At 35.2% G+C, this 27,276-nt stretch overlaps 1 protein-coding gene across 2 annotated transcripts in view; it reads right to left on the bottom strand.

The window, feature by feature from the left end:
* The window catches only part of SOX5 (SRY-box transcription factor 5), a 931,891-nt gene that overhangs the window by 643,221 nt on the left and 261,394 nt on the right, over positions 1-27,276 (bottom strand). The gene's annotated exons all lie outside the window — the stretch shown is intronic.

Genomic DNA, 27,276 nt, shown 5'->3' with positions numbered 1-27,276 from the left:
TTGCAGGAAAAAAGTTAGGCTGGAAATGAAATCTTCTCAATGATTAAGAGTTCACTCCAAAAAGGGTAAGGTTGATTAGAAAACATTCTAGAGAGAGAGGGAAATGTTTGTGCCAAGGCCCAAAGGCAGGAGAGAACTGGGGGCTTTTGAGGACGAGAAGGAAGGACAAGAGTGGCTGAAGCACTGAGCACAGTAAGATAAGATGGAGGGCGTTCTACAGGGGCCAGAGAAGCAGAGCCTTCTGGGCATATTAAGTCTTTACCCTAAAGCAATACAAAGCTATTGATAGCAATTCAAAAACTAACAAAAAAGCCAGAGATATTTATTTTTTTTAAGATTTTTTAAAATTTCAAATTCATTTTTAGAGAGAGGGGAAGGGCAGGAGAAAGAGGAGAGAAACTTCCATTGGTTGCCTCTCAAAGACGCTAAACTAGAGACAGAACCTGCAACCCATGCAGGTCCCCTGAGAATTGAACCAGCAACTTCTCACGTTGTTGGACCACACCCCACCAACTGAGCCACACCAGTCAGGATGAGACATTTTCTATAAGATCATTTCTCATATACACTCTAGGAGAATCTCTCTGGGGCTTTTCCTTCAAGATGAAGTTTTACTGAACTTGTCAGAAAATACATAATAAAGAAAGAATTGTGTTGAGCCTCCCTTTTCAGAGCAGGAGAAATAGTGAAAACAATTTCCTGGAAGCACATTTTGAGGGACCTGAATGGGAGGCATGTAAAAGAGAGTTTGAATTTGGCATGTGGTGATCTGCTTTTCGAGTGGATTTTTAAAACCCTGTGCTCAGAGAGCCAGTATTTCTGAGGTAGATTGTAGCCTTAAGGGAGGTTTGATGCAAAAAGTGGGAACACAGTTTTTGTTCCATAAGAAGGAAAAAAGGGGAAGTTCCTTTCTTTTCTTCTATTTTCTTTTGTTTAGCCTTTTTAGGCCCATTTTCTCAGCCTCTCCCCTTCATGGTCTTCTTTGGACTGCACTTTCTTTGTTGCATGCTCTTTCTCTGCACTGTGACTTCCGTTCTCACTTGGTTTAGGTTACTCATGTTTTTCAGAATGTTTCCTTCTAGGTGGATGCAGGACAGTAGCAAAGGCAATGATGAAGAGGATCTTTTCATTAAAAATGATCAAAGAAATGTTGTGCCCAGAAACAGGCTTAGAAATCACACAATAATGATCATTCTGGGAACTGGTGGTTAAAAACACTTCCTGTCAGTGGAAAACATGCCAAAGAATGACTGCTCAGTTGTATCGATCTATCATGCCTATACCATTGACCAGCTCTCTGCATTGACAATAATATTTATCCTAAAGGAATAATTTGACACTTGCCCATCATATTACCCTGCATAGAATACTGCTTAGTAAATGGTTAGTCTTACATGACATGTTTTCTGTGTACTGGGGAGGAGAGAGTGAATGTAAAGAGGTCTTTCCCAGGTTTGGACTTGCCCTACGAAACAAATTCCCTCCCATTTGCACATCCCCCTGTGCAATCACAGGTTCTAGCCTTTGTTTTGTATGGCTGATAAGACTTTTCCCATTCCACTGGGTCAGTATTGAGGCATCGGGATTCATTTTACATATCTACAGAGAAATGGGGTCAAGACAGAAACACAGGTAGATAAATGATACATAACCCAAGACCCTTTTCAAAAATATCCTACCTGTTTTAGACCTTTCCGGGACAGGTTTCAGCGCATTTTCTTTTTACTAATCTTACATCTAATCAGACAGCAGCCTGTAACTTTACTCATCATTACATATGGCCTATTGACAGTTGACAACAACTTTACTCATCATTACATATGGCCATTTACAGTTGACAGCTGTCAACCAGGCAAGTTCACATACGTTGCTTCGCAATCACATGGCATCACAAAGGCTGGGGTGAGATATGAGGCCAACATGCCCTTGATCAGCCTGGAAGGAACCACTGCAGCTGGAAACCACCTCACTGAAATAAAACAGATCCCACACTCATGCCTTTAACCTCAGCATCTTGCCACTAAAAAGCTACTACCGCATTTTAATTAAATCGTCTTTTATTTCACTCAATACTCTGAGAGCACTTTTGTTCTGGTACTTACTTCTGATACTTGTGCTTTTCTTCCCTTTCTATTCAAGTTGATTTCCTCTACATGAAAAGGAAATGGTGTTGTGATATCTAGACCATAAGGAAACCCTGCCACTTAAGACAGAGAAGTAGGCATATCTCCACTTCGAGCATAACTGAACACTGCTTTTAAATGCAGTGAATGAAATATCATAGGAATTAAGAAACCAAAGTTAAATCACAAAGATATAAGATATAATTAAGAAACAAAAGTTAAATCACAAAGATATCTGAACTATTTGACTCTATTTGAAAATAGGCATTATTTTCAAAACCACCTCTACTTTGAAGTATGGCAGAATAAACTTGCTGCCAGTACCACAAATGGAAAGTGAAAAGTCAGTGAGGCTAAGTTTTGTTATACAGACAGTATTCTGCATACACACATAGTAAACAGGAAAAAAATTATGAGAAGCATCTTCCTCAGTACAGTGTACTCACCTAGCACATTTTACATCATCACTGCAGTATTTACACACAGCAATTCCAAGCAGGTCTTACAGAAAGGATTTTAGCCAATATGCCAACCAACTGCAGCTAGTGATTTCTAACCTTTGTTACACCAGCAAGAGACAGAGAACTCTTGAGACACAGCCTAAACACATCAAAATGTTGGTTTTCCATTAATACCAGCAAGAGTCGTAAATGAAACAGCAGTTCTCCTTGGAACAGAGAAGCTGACAGATTTGCTGAAAGGTTCAGCCATCGTAGGATTTTGTTAAACACTCAAGACTGCAACATGTCTCTTTAAAGTCCTGAAACATCTTGGAATTCAAAAAGCTCAACAAAGAATAATGTGGAAAATTGGGTTTTTCAAAACTACATTTTAGCTTAGCTTTTAAAATATTATGTCAAGATATTTAGGGTGTCAATTCACTGAAAAGTACAAAGTAAGATCATTAAAAATTGGGATTAAGAACTACAAATTGGCAGTCACAAAATAGTCATGGGTATGTGAAGTGCAGAATAGGGAATGTAGTCAATAATACTGTAATAACTACATGTGGTGCCAGGTAGGTACTGGAAGTATCAGGGGGACCACTTTGTAAAGTATATTATTGTTTAAGCACTATGCTGTACACCTGAAACTAATATAAAATAATATTGAATATAAACTTTAATTGAAAAATAAAGTTAAAAAGAAAAATAAAAGAACAAATAAAAGTATTTTTTAAAAGAATTTTCACTAAAACTACTCAAAGAGATTTCCAGTCCAGAGGGTATATGCCAGGGTATAATAAGTTTAATTTAAACCCCCTACCTTTCCCCTGGGCATTCCCAATAATTTAAGTTGAAAGGCACTTAACAGACACAGGTCCACAATTCTGAGTATTATATACTGACATCTATACTGATGACCTTTGCCATTCAGAATACGAAAAATCAGATCCTTAATCACTTGTCCTTTATAATTCCTACAGTTTTTTTTCCTAGTTAAACGTACCTTCTAAACATGACAGTAAAGACCAACACCCAGGACTGAATTTCCTGCAGTTGGCAGCTGTGTTATTCTGCATTGAAATACTCAAGAGAGACGTGCACAGTGTCTGGGACCAGCAACAGGCCGAGTGAGTCAGCTGAGGCTAATGCAAAAACTTTGACTAAGATTTATACAACTAAAACATACTGTGTGTATTTCTTCAAGATAAAAAGCAAGTCTTAGCTATTATTCTTACAAACCTGATATTAGGAAATTAACTTGGTTCATCCTTATCCTAATTTTTTAATAGAATTGATGAAATTTTAATATTTATCTAATTGATTAACTGCCAAAAGCATGCTAATGTTGAACAATGGCCTTAGTATATATGTCAGGAACTTCGCATGGCTGGAGGTGCTAGTGCCCTGCTTAGTATTTAGATGACACTCTTGAATTCCAAAATACAAATACTTTCTATATTGAATAAAACATAGCAAAATAACTACCACTTATTTCCTTGTCTCTTCTGGCCTGTGTTCCGCCATAAATCTACATTTGATTGAAAGTTCCAGTCTTCTTTAAGGAACATCCCAGTTGTTATGGAGCTATGATATTCTATCATAGCCCAATAGACTTCCACATCGCAAACCCAGTTATTCAAAGAAGTACTGCTAAAAAAAAGAAGTGCAGAATTTGTTTTATTTTTCAACTTAGGTTCAGTATGTGTGTTTTGTTCTACAGATTTCAATCATTTTTGCATGACCAACCTTACAAAATGAACAAATGCCGGCCCAACTGTGAGGAAAGGAGGGGAAGAAAAGACAGTATCTGTGTACTCATAAAAATGAGCACAGTCCCTAGAAAACACACTCATTTTTCACATTCCATAGAAGAAAGAATGGCTTTGACAAACATTCAAATTGTATCACCTTTATGGAAAATTAGGAAGAAAATAAAACAAGTTCATTTCCTGAGTACTACTCTTATAAGAATAACAGCAAAGACCTATGAAAATTTACCTCTAGCATTGAAGCCAAAAAACAGTTGCTGTTACAATTTGCTACACTTGCCTTAGTTTTTACATAGAGAATGTGTTTGGTTTCACAGGTAATTGGTAGCCTTGAGCACATGTAACTTACAATCACTGAATGAAAAGAGTTGCTTTGGTGAATTAAAATGGAACAACTTCTCCAAAATAAAGGGGAAAGGGCAAAAAAAGTTAAGGGGATTAATAGGCAAGCGTTTCATCTACTTTTTTTTTGCATTTAATTTGATGTTATAAAAGCTTTAGGCATCTAAAAATACATCTCTTTTATTCTTCTAAGTCTGCAAGATTTGGCTTTTGGAAAAGAGAGAGTTTAGATGGGGAGGGAATTGTTGAATTCTGTATCTATGTTTAAAAAAAATAAAAGGGGTTGACCATAACCCGAGGCCCTAGCTCCTGCAGAGTGCCTGTTGTTATGAAAGCAAGGTGCTCCACACGATCTAATCATAGCACTAAACCTTGTTACAAGCCCTTTTACAGCTCCAATATCTGGGTTACATGGAAACACGCTGGAGAGCCTCCTTGTACTATGAAATAAATGTCATTCTGACTGGCATCCTCTCTTCCAGCAAGTAATTTCCCTCTGCTGATAAATCGATACAGCAAAAACAAATGAGAGCACACAATGGGCACAGTGAGGATTGCATTTTTATTCATTCAGAGCCCCTGCAGCCAAGTTTTTTAAGCACAATAGCAGAAAATGATGCACTTGAGCTAGGAAACAAGAGAGATACATAGAGACTTTAAGATAAGAAAAGAAAGACAAAAAAGAGAAAAGGGAGGGAATGGGAACAAAGAGAGAGAGCCAAGAGACAGGAGGCAAGAGTGTCCCTACCATGCAGTTCAGTTGCAAACTTTTGTTTGAGGGTTAGATGATTATTTGAATTCCTGTCCAGCTCCTCAGAGATATGATAGGAGAGACATATGTATGTCCTTGTTTACTTCTTTACTCTGTAAGGTTGCAGATAATTTGAAAAGGATCTAAGATCTTACTTTTCTTTGATTGATTATTTATATCAACATAGGTCCAACATGAAAATGCATCCAGGAAAAAAAAAAAAAACAGAACCAGAAATGGTTGAAGAGACACAGTCTGTCTTCATTCATCTCCTGAAGTCCCCTCAAGTCAGTTACATTTTTTGTTGCCTTTCAGGCAAAGATGGAAAGGGCAAAGCAAAGGGGAAGCAAGAACACAGTGACTGTGTATAAGAGGAATGAGGAATTCCCATGCAAGTATTATTTAAGGTTGTTTTCTTAAGTCCCAAAATAAATAAATAGGTTATCATATCAAAGGAATGTGACATATGTTTTCGAGTGAAATTTTTAAGACATTTTGTCTTTTGAAGGGAAAAGAGAAAAGACTACTTCATAAAACCTTGAAATCCCAAATTTCCTTTGGAGGGATAGTATTACACTTCTGTTGTTTACCATGGCACTTAACTCCTCTTAAGGCAACTGGAAATAAAAATGAAAGAATTGTAAAGTCTTAATGAGGCTTTATAGCTGGTATGCTATTGTAATCCTTACACTCAAAATAAATTCTTGGGCAAGTTACTCAACTATCTATGCCTTAATTTCCTAATCTATAAAAATAGGGATGGCGGTAATAGTAACTAACTCAGGGTTTTTTGAGAGAATTAATGTATATAAGTAAAGTGCTTAGAACAGTTTCTAACCCAGAGTTAGTGTCACATAAGCGTAATCATTATCATCATCATTATCATCATCATCATCATCATCAACATCATCATCACTATCATCATCATCCACTGTTTTTCAACATACATTTACTTGTTTGGGTGTTGTTAACATATTCTAATTGGCCTACAAGGTAACAATGTATTCATAATAATACACTCATAACAACGTAAGGTAACAATATATTCATAACACATTCATAACATCATATTCCAGTCACTGTATAATACCGGACAAAATTTTTAAATATTCTCACCTGTTTTGTGATATCCCCAATTCAGTATACTCTTCAGTATACTCTCTTAGTAAAGTGAGATGGAAAATGTATCACTTTATCCAATGCATTAGTATTTTTTAATCTTTTTTTTTTAAATATTTTATTTATTTATTTTTAGAGAGGGAAGGGAGGGAGATAGAGAGAGAGAGAGAGAGAGAGAGAGAGAGAGAGAAACATCAATGTGCGGTTGCTGGGGGTTATGGCCTGCAACCCAGGAATGTACCCTGGCTGGGAATCAAACCTGGGACCACTTTGGTTCCCAGCCCACGCTTAATCCACTGAGCTACGCCAGCCAGGGCAGTATTTTTTTAATTTTTTATTTAACTACTGAAGTCTAGAAGACAATATGTGCCCTTTTCCTCTATAAATATATATTAAACAAACACTCCCTACTCTCTCCCCAATGATAATTCTAAGTCATTGTTTAATACAGTCTTAATGTTATTTATGATCTTTCTCTTTAGGCTTTAATTTGATTACTCTTCATTCTTTTAAGTGCTTGGATTAATGTATACTTATAATCCTTAGTCATTCGCTCTGGCATTCCATTGGTCCATCCATTTTACTTCTCAGAATGGGTAAGAAATAGAGCAGATCATGCTGGTTCTTCATCTGGACCACGGACACTGATAATACATGAAGACAGACAAGAAAAGGAAGCCTGGCAGAAAGAATGGTGTGGAGTCCTCCTGAACACTGCCATTGTTTCTTGTACCATCAATAAAAAAGGGTGGACATAAGCCTGAATCTGAGCCTCTCAATATTTTCTTCATTATCATCATCCCCAATGAACCTCTTTATAAAATCTTCCCTAATATCCCCCCATGAAATTTTAACACAACAGATATATTGCATGGACTGTATTTGGGTCCGTGCTTTTTGCATAAAAGGGGTAAACCCTCTCTTGCCTAAGAACCCATTTTACCCCTTTAGTAGCAAGCTCACCTTTTGAGGGTGTAGGAACTAATTCTTGTTAGGAAAACAGCTTTCTGCTCAGCACATTGGACCCACTATATCTCCAAAAGTTGAGTTGAAATTCAGCGATAGTTGTGTGTTTGTGTTTTGAGTAAATATTTAAGTATCAATTCATGGCTGTATAATTTATCTCACCCCATATCCAGAAGAGTAAGTTTGCGGATAGGAGATATATGGTAGCTTGGGAAGCTACCCACTCCTGAGAAGCTACAAGGCAGTTTATGGACAAGAAAAAGGGGAATGGACAGTAAAATGGAATTGTTTCCAATTAAAGCGGCTAAGGAATTAGGTAGGTGGAATGTAATTATCTACAACTGGAGTTTGGCCAGGCTTCTGGGATCTTTTGGGAAAAAAAAATGCTCTGTGATCTTTAATGAATAGAGAGGTAGGTTCAAGTTTAACATCTCATCCAAAAAAAGGGGGTGGGGGATAAGATTTCTAAGTTCTTCTTTCCGGGAACCTAAGTGGCATTCTTCTTTAACAAATTAGAAACTGCTTACACGTCTCATACTTTGATTGCAAATAATTGTTTCATAAATCAATGACCTTGGAAATGGGAGTGTTGGAGAAGAGACAGTAAAATAGTTCCAGCAACCAATGAAAGGAGAGGCACAATTTATAGCAAATAAAAGTCAAATCTGCAGCATTTTGAAATATAAGCTCTTGTTAACTTGTATCAACTTTTATCTAAAATTGAACAAGTCTGATTATGGTTTTCTTCTTGTTTGTTCTTTCATTTTGTTGGTTACCTGAAGAAGTAATTCTTAAAACAGGTTGGTTTTGCTCCAAGTGTACAAAACCCTTCCCTGATGATGGGGCTGCCAAGGCAGTGTAATGAAAACAGACATCTTTGCAAACTGGGGAAGCTGGAGATGTGTACCCAATAAATGTAAGCAGACAATATATCTTTCATAATCAGGGCAGAATGAAAATGTGAACTAAATACATGCTTGAGAAACATCATAACTTCTATTAGACATAAAGACTGAAGTGTTAGACACCTTTTAGCTCAACTTTAATTTAATTTACAGCTTCCCTCCTTGTGAGTTTAAAAGGAGTGAAAAATTCTTCTCTCTAATTTCTCCCCCTTTCATGACTAGACCACGAAGATGAAATCAGGGTACTTTAATTACCATTCAGAGCCAAAGGCTTGCCCTTTGATATGGAAATCCCACTTCTGCGACCGCCTTTTCCCGGCCCCTTCTTCCAGTTGCCCAACAGGAATTTTAAGTAGCTTTGTCACCAGCTGATAGTGAAAGCTAAGTGTAGCTCTCGCCTGTTAAGTTTTGTTTTAAGTTACACTATGTTTCTTTCACCAAATCGGAACTGCGAAAAGCAAGGAGCGAGGGGGAACAGAGGAGAGGGGGAGGAAAAGCAAAGAGACGGAGAGAGAAAATGAAGAAGAACACGACTGACTCTACCCAGTGAAGTTGCTGCATCACACCTTCTACCCCGTCAGCAGGGCATGTGGCCCGTCCTGCACAAAGCCTCTCACTTTAAACAGACACGCAGAGCGCAAACCGACGAAAGCTGCCACGGACAGCTACCCCCTTATTGTCATCTGCCTGCCGCATGACTCCCGGCTTTGCTATCATTATTAATTGCACTTGTCAACTGTCATTAATTCCTCTTTAGCATCCCTGTCTTTGAGTAATTAGACAGAACAGCCTCACTGAGCTCATTGTTTAGAGTCCCTTGAAAGAGCCCACTGGGCTTTCTGCTGAGAAAACCGTCAGGAATACAATAGAGCACTTCTCAGTTAACCCTTTAGAAGTGTGAATAAAAAGGAAAGTGCTTTCACAGGTCTGTGTGGCCTGCTTTGCTTGGTGGGCACTTAAAGTCATGGTCAGCTACCTTACACATGGGACCATATTTCAAATGCTTCTTTCCTGCAGAGAAGGGCTGTTGAAATTAATTGAAAAGTCAGAGAACGTCCTTAAGAAAAACAAAATTTCCAAATTAGCATCACTGATTTTTTGTTTACCATTTTTTTTTCATGTGATCTTATGTCCTGTGTATTGGAAAAGCCACATTTTTCAGAAGTAATATTTTCACACACATTATATGTATGTACACATATGTGTGCATATATTAATTATGCGCAAAGGTTTTCCAGGAGACAACTGATTTCTCTAAATCACAATTTAGAATCTAAATTTTAGATTGACAGATTGAAGCTCCAGTTTTTACTGAGTCCTTCTACCAGACTCCCACGCAAGGAATCAGTTGACAATGCTTTGAATTGTAGAACTGGTGACTCCGAATACATTTTTGAATTTTAATTTAAAACTCCTACACTAAAAACTAAGACATAATTGGCATTTGGCCCATGGGCTCTTAAAAGTTCCCTGAACTTATCCAGTCTCAGCTGGTAAAAGGAAAAATGGGCTATCAGGGGTAACTCTAAATGAGAATTACTATGTTATCATTTAAAGTAACATAATACATAAGAAAGCACTTGAAAACTGTAAAGTGCTATACTATGTCATATTAGTATTTTATCATTATTGGCATGTAAAACTAACTCCTTTGATACTGTTATATTTATTTGCAAATTTAAATTCTTCAGCAATTAAAAATACATTAGTAGAATCAAGCCCATTAGCAACAATGTACATTATGAACTTCAGATCTTCATTTTCATGTTTAACTATGTAACTATTATCTGATGTTTGGAGCTTGGGTATACAGAATATAAACACAGTTCTTGTATTTGTACTATTTCTGGCTCCTCTGCAGTTCAGCCTTAGACATGCCATGCTGACACTCTCTGTCTGTGGTAACCTCGCACGTGGTAACCTCGGAACTATTGGGGGACAAGATCAACTAATAAGGTACAATCAGTGCAAAAAAAATAAAAAAGAATGAGAAGAACTTAGCCATTTTCTAATAATAACACTTAATAATAATATCACCATAGCTATTTATGGTTTGTTTAAAACAGCCATACAGTAAAGCTTCTCGAAAGAGCTGTTCTGCTGAGATGAAAAATCACAAGGAATTTGTCTTGAAAAATAATAAGGTCTATGAAGTTGTGAAAAATAAACTGAAGTAAGTTTGGTCACTAGAGATCATTAGAGATATTTCCAACTTTTTCTTAGCTACAAATTTTTCTCAGATATGAGAGGAGTGCTTTTAGTAATAATAACATTTATTGAAGTCTTCGTATGTGCTGTATGTATTTTATATCCATCAATTCATTTAATGCTTCAATCTCTATAAAATAAGTACTATTATCTCAATTTTAGAGATGGAAAAACTGGCAACGAGTAGATAAGAAAATTGTCTGGGGTTGTACAGCTAGTCAATGGCAACGAAGGACTGGTGAGCCCCAAATTTCTGCTCTTAACCACTCTTCTAGACCACCTCTCCAGGGACTAGATCCTACCCTAATTAAGTTTCCATTCAATAGGCAATGGACCTAGACTTCTAGGAGTGTTTCCAAAAGAGCAAAATAGATTAGCATAACTGAGATACTTATCATATGTGCTGGACATCTTTGGAACTTGGCATTTAATACATTTAATCTGTTCATTTAAAGTGGAACTGTGTGTGAGTGCAGAGAGAGAGAGAGAAAACGTTTCGCAAATGTTGAAGATTACACCAGCTATCCTTGAGAAGTACAAAGTATAATTCCCAACTAAAAGGGCTTTTCAGACTTACTGAAGAGACAGAATTTTGAGAAACATACAATTAACACACTACAAAGTGCTAAATGGAATACAATCAATGAAATGTATTGTAGATTAAACGAAAGTGCTAAGATCAATGACAAGCCATTACAGGGAGGGAAAATGTGACTTATTAAAAGAAAAAAAACATTCTAAGTATCAGAGGTAACTAACAATGAATCTAGCTGGTTTGATAAGTAATAAATACCCATCACTAAAGTCATTCACGTTGGGTGATGACCTGTAAAGAATGATACACAGGAATTTCTGCAGTGCCTCTAAGGTGGAGCCAGACTGCCAAGTGTCACCTTGCATCCTAGTTTCCACAGATCCATGAAATACATTACTATCAAGGCAGAGAACTTATATTTTGCTTGTCCCTTACAGAGAAATCATCTTGAAGAAATATGATATTAAATTTGACTTCGAAAGATTAATTGGAGATTAAAAAGTGGTGAGTAAAAAAAATCCAAATAGAATTACAAATGCAAAGATAAAGAGGTAGAAATAATGAACTCTTACGAGAGAGAAAGATATGTTAAAAAGACCTGACACAAAGACTAACTTGAACTTGGGGGAGCAGGGTTGGTAGGGATGGTGTACAGGGGAGTGGTTTGAAAGTAACAATAAAAAGGCTGTATCAGCAAAAAAAGAGGCAAACTCCCCAAAAGCAAGATCAGGAGGTTTTCTCACTGATTGGGTTGGAAGAGGTTGATAGAGGACGAAGAGCATAATGGAGGAAGGGTGAATCAGCAGACAGCTGAAGTCTGGTACTAAGTTCTGTGGGGCTGCAAATCTGATTTTTCACTGCTAACTGTGACCTTAGGCAAAGTACTTGACCTCCCTCCACCTCAATATCCATCTCACTGGATTGTGAATGAGGGTAAAAGAGTTAACCTATGCAAAGCACCTAGACAAAGTGCCAGCACATAACAAACACTCAATAAATGTTAGCTGTTATTAATGTTGCAGTATTATTGCTAACGAATGCATTACAATGTATGTCTAGTTGGTATGAAGTTTGTGGTAAACATGAGAAGAGATGATTTGGGTGGTATACTTTTTTAACGGAGCTGCCCCAGAGTGGAATGGACTACCTTGGGAAGAAGTAAATTTTTCTTTTTATGAAAGTATTTATAATAAGAAGGGAATATTATCTATCATAATGTTGTGAAAAAGTTTTCTGCAATAAATGGGAAATTGTAACACATGTCTCTTAGCTCCTTTCTTATTCTAAAATGCTGGAGTTCCAACTGATTAACAGTAAATTTAGCAAGTTATTAAGGAATTCATATTTTTCAGTCTTTGGAGAAAAATAAAATTTAAGTAAGTATTTTCCTTAACTTTGGTTTGTGAAGTAGTGCACTATTAAGAGTATAAACTTGAGAGCAAGACTACATAACAAATCCAAGCACAGTCATGTAATTCCCTCGTGTAAGCTTGGGCAAGGCTTTTTAATTGCCCATGCCTCAGTTTCCCCAAATGTAGAACCAAGACAATTGACCCAATATTATAAGGTTGGTCTGAGGGCTGAGTGAGTTTTAAAATGCAAAGTGCCTATGAAGTACATATTTATGAGTGTTTGATATATGTTACTTGTATCCTTGTCACCGAGATTTAAAATGTGGAATGTGAAAAACTAGGAAATTCTAAATTGCAGGCAAATAATTAGCTGTTGTACATTGAGGCGAGAATGCATTTTTTAACTTTCTTTTTTACTTTTCCATTCACCCTTTTTAATCCTTAAATCAATGTGACTAAAATTTGTAGCAGAAAAGTGAGCTGATGGACTCGGCTGAACACTTTGGGGGTATCTAAGCCATAAAGGACTCTGTGGTGAAGTATCGATTAACTGAGTTTGTATCACTTGGATTTACCATAGCTACCAACACCCACTCTATTAAATGCCTTTTTTACAGTTTCTATTGGGAAAGTTATATTACATTTTACTTTAGGTCTCTTGAATTTCAATATCAGCCCCCCACCACACACACACACACACACACACACACAAACTACACACCACACTGCAAACCAGAGAAATCTTTGTGGCAGTGGACAAAGGCAGGGTAAATATCAACATTTTCTCAATGCAAAAAATAATATATCTATACTATCCAACTATCAAATTATACAAGGCTGCGCATAGGCTTTTTAGGTTGAATTTAAGGACCTGAAATTGACAGACTGACATGCCACTACTTGGACCTTAATGTTTCAGAGCCCAACTGAACTACCCAGTTTTTCATTCAGTCTTGCACCTTTGCTCGTGCTTTCTCACCACTCTCCCCCTTTCCCCATTCAAGGCTAATCCAATACATTGTCTTAGCTATGCCTTTTTGAATTCCCTCTTCTACTCCACAGACTCCCCATGGAAGGTGTCCCCACTTCCACCCCCTGCTGTGAAATATCTTCCTTCTCTGATACATGAACTGCAACAGAGAACATCAATTAAAAGTATATGAGATAGTAGAAATAAAAGCAAAAGGAGGGATACAGTTATGGTGAGGATATCCTATAAATGTTATACCTTTGGCTACAAAGACTAAATGTGGCCCTAAAATTTTCTGTAGTGAATGACAAAGGGGCAATGGTCAGTTATACAACTGACAGGCAGGCACCAGGAGGCCCACTCTTCAGAAGCAGCACACAAGAGGCGTCAGAAACGTCTCCCAAGTAGTACCATAGAGTGTAAACTGTGGGATGCAGTGCACTGGGTCTGGAACACAAGTCTCGGTAGGCAAAATTCATTTTATGGGGCTTTTCTTTAGAGCAGTCCTCAGTCAGGGCCAATGACACCACACTTAAGCACAGATCATAAAAGCCACTCACTTGGGGTAACTAGTAGAAGCACCTACCGTATTCACAGATAGGAAGAATTAACATCATTAAAATGTCCATGCTACAAAAAGCAATTTGTAGATTCAATGCAATTCCTACCAAGACTCCAATGACATATTTCTCAGAACTAGAATATTTCAAAAATGTATATGGAACCAGCACAGGCAGCCATCAACAAAATAAAAAGTCAACCAATGGATTGGGAGAACATATTCATGGATACATCTGATAAGGTGTTAATATCCAAAATTTATAAAGAACTTATAAAACTCAATATCAAAACAAACAAACAAACAAACCACAAATCAATTAAAAATGGGCAAGGGATTTGAATAGGCACTTCTCCAAAGAGGACATATAGATGGCCAATAGACATATGTAAAGATGTTCAACATCACTAATTCTCAGAGAAATGAAAATTAAAACCACAGTGAAACATCACTTCACACTGGTCAGAATGGCTATCAATAAATCAACAAATAACAGTGCTGGTGAGGATATAGAGAAAGGGGAGTCCCTTTGCACTGTTGATGGAAATGCAAATTGGTGTGGCCATTGTGGAAAGCAGTATGGACAGACCTCAAAAATTAAAAATGAAATTGCCTTTTGACCCAGCAATCCCACTTCTGAGAATATATCTGAAGGAACCCAAACCACTAATTCAAAAGAACATAATTACCCCTATGCTCATTGCAGTGTTATTCATATCGCCAAGACATGGAGGCAGCCCAAGTGTCCATCAGTAGATGAGTGGATAAAACAGCTATGGAACAGTTACACAGTGAAATACTACTCAGCTGTAATAAAAAAAAAATGTTTACCCTTTGTGACAGTATGGTTGGACCTGGAGAACATTATGCTAAGTGAAATAAGCCAGTCACAGAAATATGAATACCGTACAATCTCACTTGAATGTGGAATCTAATGAACAAACTGAACAAACAAAATAGAGACAGACTCATAGATGCAGAGCAGGATGACAGCTATTGGGGGGAAGTTAGGGGGTGGAGGAGTCAAGCAAAAAAAAAACTCATGGACATGAACAACAGTTTAGTGATTGCAGGGGGAGGAAGGTATAAGGGGGATAAATGGCAATGGAAAAATATAATTAAAAAAAAAGAAGGCTTTCAGGGACACACCTTGAGGCATCTCTGGATTAGTTCAGAAATGGGTTTCAGACCATCTCAAAACAACTGCATATCCCTCAAAACATGTTCCCTTAATATTATTTGTCATCATTGGGTATCTCCTAGACGTTGTATGGTAACAAATATGAAGTTATTGTCTCTAAAAGAAGGGGAGTTCATGTATTATATATAGTTCAACATTACATAAAATGCATATGACTAAACTATTAGCAAACTGACCCCATCTTGAGAAAACTGGCATGCCTAGGCAATTGAGCCGCTGGATGCAAAGGACCCAGAGATGAGCTATTAATATTTGCATTCTGCCTTTCACCAGAGGACTGGTGTACTTTTGCCACCCTTGTCCTCACTTACATCCCAGGACTTTCTAACAATTTTGAGGCCAAGGATCTCACTTTACTTGTTGTTGTTTCTTCTGCAACAACCAGCATTATGCTTGGCATGTTAACAGTATAACTCTGTTTCACAGAGATGCCTCCTACTTCCTTTTTCCCATCAAAATCACTACAACTATGACTAAATACTGGAGCAGATAGGTGGTGAGCACACCCAAAATGGGGTTGCCATCAAAGGCTGGGTGTGCATCACACATGGCTTCCAAAATATCTCATGAAGAAATTGCTAAAAGGAAGACAAATATAGAAACTGTTGATTCTATATTTGTTTTTTTTTTTATTCTATACTTGGTTTTTTTTCTATCTTGAGTTATTTTGTTCAAGGAGTACTGAAGCAAAAGGTTAAAATCGAGAAAACAGATTAAAATCCTACTTAATGAATATCTTAGAGGTTGCTATGCAAGTACTTAGTATATGTTGAACTCAGACAAGCTTGCTGAGAAATATTACCTAAGTGGTATTTCTGCTTGCTCAGGAGTACTGTTCCAAACTAGAGCCTCCAGAAAGAAATGTTTAATCAGATTTCACTGCTGGTCATATTCTTGCACACTTATACTTTCAGGAGTTAGGCGGTCTTAATCCTCTTGAAATTTTAGATCATAATTCCAAGAGTTATTAGGTTGGAAAACAGCTTCTGGGGAAATGATATTATTCAAAAAAATGTTTTATAGCAGAAATAATTGTTGGATTATTTCTGCCTCACAGATAATACTGAGGTCTAATTTCTAATGTAATGTGGGTATTCTGACATGAGTAGCTTTTGCTTCTAAGTAACAATACTCTCAAAGCAAAAGGGAGAGAAGAGGATACATAAAGATAATAAATGCAATGGTTTGTTAATAAATACAAAGGCTAAAGTTTCCTTTTTTCTTCAGTTCACCCTACTCTTCTGTATTTCAATGGCATTAGATAGATACTTTGATATTTGCTACTTAAGGGTCTATCAACATCTTGAGTTCTATTAAGTCTCTGTGTCACTCCTTTCTGAAACTCTAGTCACTGTATAAATTTCCTTTTAAAAACATATCATTTACTGTTGAAAAATCATTCTTATTCCTAAAATTAAAACATTTGTTTATGCTTTATAATACCACTACAGATAAAGTTTAAAAATAGATTAAATTATCATGCACCAAAATTCACTCATTTAAGTATCCATATGAAATATCCTGGGCAATAAAAGAATATACCATTCATTTTATAAGAGTTTCTTTAAATCTAAAAAGATAAATTCATTTGAACAAATCTATGAAACATATTTAACTTTAATAAAGTGCTTCATCCTCTGGATCATTTTATTGGAATGATCACTATTTATTGAGGTGTTTGGTTATTATAAAAAGGATAAAAAAGGAGGAAATGCAGTAGAACTTTTAAAAAATCCAACCATACATACATCTGTGAATTCATGGATGTGAGTATGCTAACAACAGGGAGATAATTTTATCTTTTTAAAAGTGACTAAAGAAACACTACAATAAAAAAATTTAATGATAGTTCTCAAAGGGTGAGTATATAAATAAGGAATGGCTATCCATTGCCCATTAGATAGGACCTAGAATTTATTTTCAAAGAATTCTAAAAATCCTATTTCTGGAGCATTTTGACAGTGGGACTGACTGGAATTCAAATGAAGGCAAAGTCAGCATAACATGTGGACTACCTGAGAGTGATCAACTCTGAAGCAGTATGATCCCAAGTCTACCCCAGGAATTTTCTGAGTATATGCTGGATGAACTTTTTGCCAGTGTTATAACATATTATCTAGCCATGTAGACTTCAGTTTAATATGTTGAAAATACCCCCGAATATTTTTTTAATTTTTTCTAATTAAAAAATCAAAACCAAGAATTTAGTTATGCTTATATAGCAATCTAAGTATATAGAAAATGCTAACATTAGAAAAACAATGTATGGATTACTAATTCAATCTTTAACAAAATTCCAATGGCATTCCTTACAGAAAAAAATGATTCTAAAACTTGTACAAAACCACAAAAGACTCCAAATACCAAGACAATCCTGAGGAAAAAAGAACAAAATAGAAGACATCGTACTTCCTGATTTCAAAAAATACTACAAAGCTATAATAATTAAAACAGTAAGGCTCTGGCATAAAAAAATGAACACATAGACCAATGAAACAGAATTGAGAATCCAGAAAAATACTTACATAATATGGTCAACTAAAACTTCACAAGGGAGCAAACTACACTCAACACCTAAAGTTGGATCTCTTCAACAAACAGTGCTGCAAAAAGTGAACAACTACATGCGGAAGAATTAAATTGGACCCCTATTTTACACCAGCCACAGACATTAACTCAAAGTAACTTAGAGATGAGCTTACAAGCTGAAACTATATAATCTCTAGAAGAAAAGATAGAGGGAAAGCTCTTAGATGTATGAATTACTACATGGTTAGAGTTAAAAATTAATGTGTACATTTTCTTAAAATGAAAGTATATTTTGCTGTATATAATGCACACCCACATTTTTGGCCCAAACTTTCAGGAAAAATTTTTTTGTTTTAATTCAATTTTTTAAATTTATTTATATTTAGATACTTGTTTTTTATATTCTGAAGGGCATTATTTTACATATGAATATCATTATTGCTTTCTAGAGTTACACTTTTAACACATAAGTAAAAATAAAAGAATGAAAAACATTTATATAGATATACAATTAATACTACCCATGTATACATGTGCATATATATGCACACCCTTATTTTTCCCTAAAAAATGTTGGGTCAAAAAAGTATACATTATACATGTCAAAAAGTGGTAGTATATGTTCATTAAGAAAGGCAGTTAATACATACATCAAAAAGGCAAAAAGAAATTTTAATCAGCCATAACCCTGTAGTCTAGGTAGAGTCTTTTAGCACTTTTATATATTTTCCCAGTACTTTTGTTCTATGCATGATGCACACATTTATGCTTATGTGTGTGCATGCACATGTATGTATATTCTTCATTGTTCACAATGACCCCAGTTCTGCTTTCTGTGTCATTCAAACATCATTTTTAAATGAAATTAATATTCCATAATATATAGAAGAAAGAATGTTTCAACTCAGAGCCCATTTTTTTAGTATATAGGTTGTTTTCAATTTTGTCTTACTATAAACACATATGTAAAATATTAGGTAATTTCCAAAAGGACTAAGGTCAACATTAACAGGTATTGATGTGCATTGTGTGAAATCAAGTTTACTCTGGTGCAGTAATATGACTGATAGCACTAGTTGCAATGAATGAAAGGCCTCATCCCAACGTGATCTCATCAGTGTTGGTTCCAGTGGCATTTTAAGTCTTTGTCCACTTGCTATGTGAACTGAGATCTCATGATTGAATTACGCTTCTTGAATTCTTATAAAAATCAAATATTTTGTTTATTCCTCATTTGATTTCCTCCTGTTAATTAAATATTCAAATTATTTCTCTACTTCTCTGTTATTTTATAAGCATTTTAAATTGTATTTCAGTTATATAAGGTGAACATACGAACTAGCTAATAGTTCGTATTACATTTTCACCAAAGTGGAAATTTATATAGTTAAATCTAATATAATACAAATGCATGTCTCCATTCCTCATTTGTTTGTCATCATTTAAGATGCAAAGAAGCTTTTACATTTATGTGATCAAATCTAACAAAAATTTTCCTTTGTGATTTGCCTCTGATATAATGCTTAAAAATAACTTCCAACCCTCCCCCAACTTATATAAATATACACCAACACTATATCTTAATATCTTTATGGATTCTTTTATTAAGAAGTTAAATCTTTAATCCTCCTAGAATTTATATTGGCAACAGTATAGAAATTTAACTTGTTTCTAAACACTTAGAAAATTGCCCTACAACCACTTCTTTCACACAGATTTGAAATTGCTGCAATTACACTTGTATAAAAAAGCTTTCTCACATGAAGAGGGATCAAATTCTCTAATTACAGGTCTAACACCATGTTTATAGTATGTTACATGCAAGATTTTTAGAAAATTCTCTACTAAAAGATGCATACATACATATATATAATCTAAGAAAACAAAAAATATCATAGTTCATAATAACTTTAAAAGACTGATTTTCAACATTTTTCATCTCAAAGCTATCGTTGCTTTAGTGTTGTCACTTATTATTTATTTGACAATCTAAGAGAAAAGAGGTCGGTGCTCCTGAATAGTCGATTACTGCATGTTTTAAAAATTTTTGTGGCACACCAGTTGAAAATCGCTGCTTTAAAAATTAGTAAATATTTATTATACTTTATAAGTGTAATTTTTATAATGAATCTCATCAGTTCAACTTTACTAATTTATGCAAAATTTTTTTTCATTTACGGAATGTGACCATGGGCAAGACTTATTCCATTGAGAATATGAATAACCTAATTATGCAAAAAGTTTTATGGAGACACTTTGCATTCAAGGTTTTTTTTTCAAATTAAATTATTATTGTTAGAACTGTTTTTTGTTGTTTAGTATTCTAAATAAAGATGCAAAATTAAACAATTGCTTGCTCACATACATTATTCTAAAGACTTCTGGTCAGCAGCTCATGCATAATTTTATTTAGAAGGAAAAATCCTCTTAATCACAATTGATGAATAAGAAAAACAATACTCAAGCAGTTGCTATTAAATTATTAAGACACATGATTATCTGACTTTTATAAAGTAATACAATTCTAATTTTCCTATAGCTTTTGAATGATCCTCACTCATTATTCCTTATCAATCAAGAAGCTGAAAGTCAAAGGAATTCTGTCTGGACCATTATTCTCTTCCAGGCTTGTGTTTTAGGGCTGCCTCAAACAGATTAGCATTGGCTACTCAAGTAAGAAAATCTCTTTCCAAGACCAGTACAATGAAGCATCTCTACTTAATTGCATTATATTACTTAAGTTACATTTGGAAATGTATTCTGCAATTCAAATCATGCTAATAAAATTCCCCCAGTGCATATATACACATTGAAACACCCAGAAAAATAAGCTTTTCACTTTGTGCTAAGCTATTCAGATGAACACTTGATATTTGTAGGTAGAGCCTGAAAGCAAGCATGATTAGGCATTTAAATAAATAATTTTGAGTTAAGAAAAAAATAACAGTATAATGCTATTAGATTTAAACACTCCTTTAGCATGCTTTTCACAGTACTTTTTCCCTATAATATTTCATTAACTGGAGGAAACTAAGCTGAAAGTATATCAAAAAAGGGTGTTTATTCAAAAGATTGAGTGTAACAATAAGAGATGATCCCCAATGGTTTATAAGGAAACATATGATCGCATAATGAGTTAGTAATGAAGAATCAAGGTATTTAAATCAAAGACCATACTTTTAGGTATCAATTCTACCATATGTTCCTAAAGAACTGTGGATTAAGGGATAGAGCATGCATGGTTAGTTCCCGGGTATAAAGCATCACAATCCCTGTATCTATATCTATCTATCTATCTATCTATCTATCTATATCTGTATAACTGTGTAAATTGGTACCTTCTTTTTTTCTGCTTTTGTTCGTTTGTTTTGTATGTTTTTAATAACCAAGATTTTGATTTCAGAGGGCCATTGGATTTTGCATGGCCTTTTATCTACAGGTGGCAAACCTTTTTTTAAAATCAGCTTCAATCATATTCAGCATTTTGTTTTGGTGGTATTTCCCCCCCTTCAACTGCCACCCACATTAAAATGTAAGCGTGTGCTGCTTGGAGTTCTCATTAATGTTGCACAATTTAGATGACAGATTTGTCAACAAAGTGGCTCATTCTCAAAGGCCAGTGAACCCTGTCGAGATAAATGCCTTAAAAATTGTATATTACAGAGTAATCTTGAATTATAAAGAATTCACTCGACAATTTTCAACACATTGGGATTATTTTTCTTTTTCAAGCAATAAGAGTTTTGCTTTCTAGGTTTAAGGTGATAGAGAAAAAAAGTGATTTGGCTTGATAAACAAATAAAGCAAAGAGCTTGCTTTTTACAAGTAAAAGAGAAAGGTGACCAAAAGTATGTATTTAAAAAATACACTTAGGATCACAATTTATTAACTGGCTAGGTGGTTATAAATGCTAGGTGGACATTTTAAAAGAATGTTATCACAGAAAGAGATAAGCAAAACAAAAATAACTGCCACCAATGTTATAAGTAACCAATATCCTCAATTGACCTCTGCAAAATCTTAGATTTATAACACCTATGTGAAGTACTATATTTGTTGTTATTTTTGGTCAAAGCAGTATAAAGTCTGATATTCAACTAACTCTTTTTGTAACATCTTGTTGATATATGCAAAGGATGTTTTAACATGGTGATTGACTTCACTATGTACACAAACAAAATATTCTTAATTTTATAGTTCTGAAAACATAACAGCAATGCCGTATAGCCTATATTAGACTTCTTAGAAGAAGAGTGGAAAAAAGAAATGGTTATTTTAATATCCCATTATTCTTCATTTCCAGTATAGGAAACTCTTTACAAACATATTATTTTACCTAATTATGAAAGATGTATCTATTTAATGTATACTATTTATAACCACGTTTCTCCCTCATAAAACATAACACATTACTAAAGAAATAAAATTTGTCATAACTACTTGCTGTTTTAGTGTAACACTTATTTATTATGAACTCTATATTTATGTTACAGACAATTTAACAAGTGGTAGGAAAGCATGCACTGCACCCCGTACCCACCACACAGGGCGCCATCGGTGTTCACCGGTGCATGGGAAACTCTGACTCAAATCTCCCTCCGCAGTTCAGCCTCTGTCTTCAGGCCCAGGGATCAGCACTCCCTGGCTCTTCCAGTAATATTTTCTTGTGTTATTTTTTTACAGTTTTACTGTCTACAGTGCATCTCTGAACAATATAATTGTTTGCCTGAAATCATCCTGTAATATATTTTTATGTCTTTGCTTTTTTCCACTTACTATTACAACTAGATCACTACTATGAGTCCAATTTCATCACTTCATATTTTATTGAATGACTATTCTACATTTTCCATCTGGTTGATAGCAACTGCATTGTCTCCAAATTTGGACAAATACAAATATTTCTCCTGTGAACATTCTTGTCCGTGTCTCCTGATACACACAGGCACATATTTCTATCGGAAGTATTATCTAGCACTGATATGCTTGAGCAGGGCTGTGAATCTCAGCTTTACTAGGTACTATGTCAGAAAGTGGTTATTCCATTTAGTATCCCAATGAGCACTCTGAGTGTTACTGCTGCTCTCAGGCTTGTCAATGCTTTCACCTGCTTGCCATTTTTGTTTTCCCATTCTGAAGCATTCGAGGTGGGCTTTCATGAAGAGTTAACGTCCATTTCCTTGACTAATACTGAGTGAGGCTAAGCTCTTTTTTAAAATATTATATTTGAGCATTTGGGTATAATAATGGACATTTCAATTTCTTGTTTTTCTATTGGACTGTGTGAATTTTACATTGATTTGTAGTTTTAAAAAAATCTGTTCTTGATACCACTTGTGTCAATGATGTTTTGTGAATTTTTTCTATTACTCCACGTCTTGTTTTTTCTCTCTTGTTATGCTGCTTCTTATAAACAAAGTAAAAGAAATTAATGTGGCCCTTAATGTAAATGATGAACTCTGGGTGATAATGATGCATCAACCCTGAACTGAAAAAATGCATCACTGGAGTGGGGAGGCGATGCTGGGGGAGGGCGTGTGTGCGCACTCTCCAGCAGGCAGGTATTGTATGGGAAATCTCTGTACCTTTTGCTAACGGTGCTGTGAACCAAAAGTGGATCTGAATAATTGTCTGCTAAAAAAATAATGTAGAATATATGCTTTTTTGTTTAAAGAAATCCTTCTCTACTCCCAAGCCATAAAATTTTCTAGATTCTCTTATATGAGGACACAGATGACCCTCTGATAGATTTTCTTATCGTTTTGCCTCTTCCACTTAATTTTTGACCAACTGAAGTTGACACTTTGTGTAGTATGAGATTGAGACTCAATTTGTTTTTTTTTCAATTAATAATCAAATTTCCCAGTACCATGTATTTAAAAGACTGTCATTTCTATACTGCTTTTAAGTATCATTCCCATTATACATAAAATGTCCACATATCCAAGAGGTCACCAAGCTCTGTGTTCTCTCTTATGTGTCTGCTTGTCTGCACCTGCAGTAGTGCCACTTTCTGAGAGCTCTAGAATGTCGAAAGGGCAAGCACTCCTACCCATACTTTCTTTTTTTCTGAAGAGTGGCTTGACTATCCTTTGCTTTTTGCATTTCAGAATAAATTTGTCACATCACACACACACACACACACACACACACACACACACAACGTGCTAAACAAATAACAAAGAAACAAACACAAAACAACCAGTTGGCATTTTGGCATTTTGATTGTGATTACATTACACTTATTAATCAATATGGGTATAAGTATTGGATCTTTCCATCATAAACATGGGTTAGCTCATCATTTATTTCAGCCTTGAAAATATTTCTGAAGAGTTTCACAATTTTCTGCACAGAAGCACTGCACATCTATTATCACTGTGTGCTAGATAAAAATAAATACCGATATACTGAAATACACTTGATTTCAGTACATTGCTTTGTATGCATCAACCTTACTAAATGTTTTTATTGGCTCCTATCATCTGCTAATAACTATAATTGTTTCTTTTTCAATCCTAATAACTTTATTTCTTTATCTTGTTTTACTCCACTGGTTGTTGTGATGTCACCTTTGTTGTTCCTGATAATAATTATTTTCTCCTTTGTCACTTGCTCTCTTGTTCAGTCTCATTGCAGGTGTGGGAAACGCATTCATTATTTGCAACAATCAACCTTTCACTTTCCTTTTTTTAAAAGGTTTTATTTATTTATTTTTGAGAGGGAAGGGAGGGAGAAAGAGAGATAGAAACATCAATGTGTGGTTGCTTGGGGGTCACGGCCTGCAACCCAGGCATGTGCCCTGACTGGGAATCGAACCTGCGACACTTTGGTTCGCAGCCCACGCTCAATCCAATTCTTTCACTTTCTTTGTCTCCTTTTTCACTTCATTAATTTTGCTTTTACTTTAATTAATTTCTTCCTTCTATTATAAGTTTATTTTGTTGGTCTTTTTGAAATTAATTCTTGGCCTACTAATTTCCTTTCTTTTTTCTAGTATATTTATTTAAGACATAATTTTCCCAGTAAATACATGTTACAGGCATTATATCTTTTTTGTAGAATGTTTACTTTTGTTTAGTGTAATGTATTTACAATTTCTATGATGATCTCTTTTAACTTTGAAGCTTTTCTAGCTATATTTTTGTTATTCATTTGCAGCTTAGTTTCATTATGATTTCAAATCTTTGAACTGGTTGAGAACTAACTTATGACTTAGTGCATTACTAATTTTTATAATCATTCCACGTATTCTTCCAGATAATGGGACTTTTGTAAAAGTATGCAAGGCTCTATATACATCTATCAGGTCGTTTCTTAATCTTGACTTTCGCTCTACTGACTTAGTGATGTTTTCTGTCTATTTTACTCTCCCCATTGAGGAGAGAGATGAAATAATATCCACTGCAATTGTGGATTTGTTTATTTCTCCTTGCTATTATGCCAATGTTTCCTTAATAATTTTTAAGTTTTGTTAGTAGAGGCATTTAAGTCTAAAATTATTCGATCTTCCCACTGAATTGAAATTTTAATTGTTTAAAAAGTATCGTCAGTAAACGATTTGGGCTTTAAAGTCAATTTTGTTTAACATTAGTGTAGCTACACCAGTGTTCCCATGGTAAGTACTGCCATGAGGTATGATTGGCATAATAGTGTATTCCATTATTATTTTGGTTTTATACATGAGGAACCAGTGGTCAAGGAACGAACCCAACAACAGACAGGCATAAGGGGCACAGTTAAAAGCTGAAACCATGTCTCCAGCACTATGCTCCTCGACATCACGCTTCCCTTACAAGTTCCAAAGATGGAAGTCAGCTTAGGTCCAGGGCGGGGTAGGGGGGAATGCTTTTAGTATAATATCTGCAAAGAATTTCACCCTGGATAGTGTAGCTCAGTGGATTGAGCGCGGGCTGCAAACCAAAGCATCGCAGATTCGATTCCCAGTCAGGGCACATGCCTGGGTTGCAGGCCATGGCCCCCAGCAACCGCACATTGATGTTTCTCTCTCTCTTTCTCCCTCCCTTCCCTCTCTAAAAATAAATAAATAAAAAATATTTAAAAAAAAAGAATTTCTCACAGGTTGCTACCTAACTGTGATATTCTAAAGCAACAGAATACTATAAAAATACTTTTATAAAATTCTTAATCCAAAAAGGTATATTATTTATTATATCACATGAAAGTACTCAGATTTATCTAACCACTACTCTATTGTTGGACAGTTTAGTCACTCTCAAATCCTTCCCATTATAAATAAATGAAAATTAACATACTTCCATAATAAATTTTTATCTCCTGTAATTATTTCATTAAGTTGGTTCCTTGGAAGTGAAATTGTCAGATGTTGTTAGTTGGGCCTTAATATCTGTTCTCTTGTTATTCCACTGTAACAATTCCCCCACATTTACATTCTAAAATAAAAGCTACATTTTCCAGTCTCTTTTGCCCTGTGGCATGCTCATGTGACTATGTTCTAGCCAAGGGAATGTAAATGAAAGGAGTATGGACCTTTTTCAGAAGATATCCTTAAAGGGACAAAAGGTGATCTTTTAGAAATATTTCCTTTCAGTTATTGGAATACGAACATGAATATGGTTGCTGGCATGCCAATACTGGACATTCCACAGTCAAAGTCATGTGCTCAGAGTAACACAGCAAATGATGAAGGATCTGAGTCCCTGATGACTGCGGAACCAACCAACCAGCTCTGAACGGCCAGTATGGGCTTCACATCAAAGAAACATAAAGTTCGATCTTTTAAAAGTATTTGGATTACTTGCAATCAAATGCTTCCCAAAAGAACAGAGTAGAAATGCTACAGAGAATGCTTTGGAAACATTGAAGGCCCTTAACAGAGACAGCCAAATCACCTCCTGGAAAGCTGAACAAATAGAGTATTATTCTTTTCCAATATTATTGAAAGCACCCATCTCCCCACATTCTGGTTACCATCCTGTCATTCCAAAATGCCTTCTACTAATTATATAGTAAGTGATAGTAACTTTTTACTAGATAGATAATAACTCTGCATTTTGTTTGCTTTTTGTGTCAGAATTGCATTCCTCATTAATAATCTGTCCTTGTCTTATGTTTTAAATCAAATATGTCTTTCTTATAATAACAGCTCTTTACATGTAATGTTTGTCTCATTTATAAGTAGCCCAGTTTGTTCTCTACCTTCTACTTACACTGTTAGTTTTACTTGTAAAATTATAGAAGTTTCATATTTGCGATATTTATTTGTGACTTAATTCCACTTCTATTAGCATAAATTCAACTACTCGCTATGCCTTCCTGCATATTATATTTCATTTGTCTGTGACTACATGAAGTCTTGTTTACAAATAAGACATTTTCACATTATTTAGATTTATAACAATTTAGTTTTTTTAAGTTAAAAAAGCATTGTTGTTTCTAAAGGTTTTCACAAATAAATGTGTATCTTGAAGTTCTAGAAACAGTCATAAGACTTTAAGAGTGGATTAGTGAACAAACGAG

Source organism: Phyllostomus discolor, chromosome 2 (genome assembly GCF_004126475.2).
Source record: "Phyllostomus discolor isolate MPI-MPIP mPhyDis1 chromosome 2, mPhyDis1.pri.v3, whole genome shotgun sequence".
NCBI classification, from domain to species: domain Eukaryota; kingdom Metazoa; phylum Chordata; class Mammalia; order Chiroptera; family Phyllostomidae; genus Phyllostomus; species Phyllostomus discolor.
Note: the sequence above shows the minus strand (reverse complement) of the source record. Positions and strands in the feature narration are given on the sequence as shown.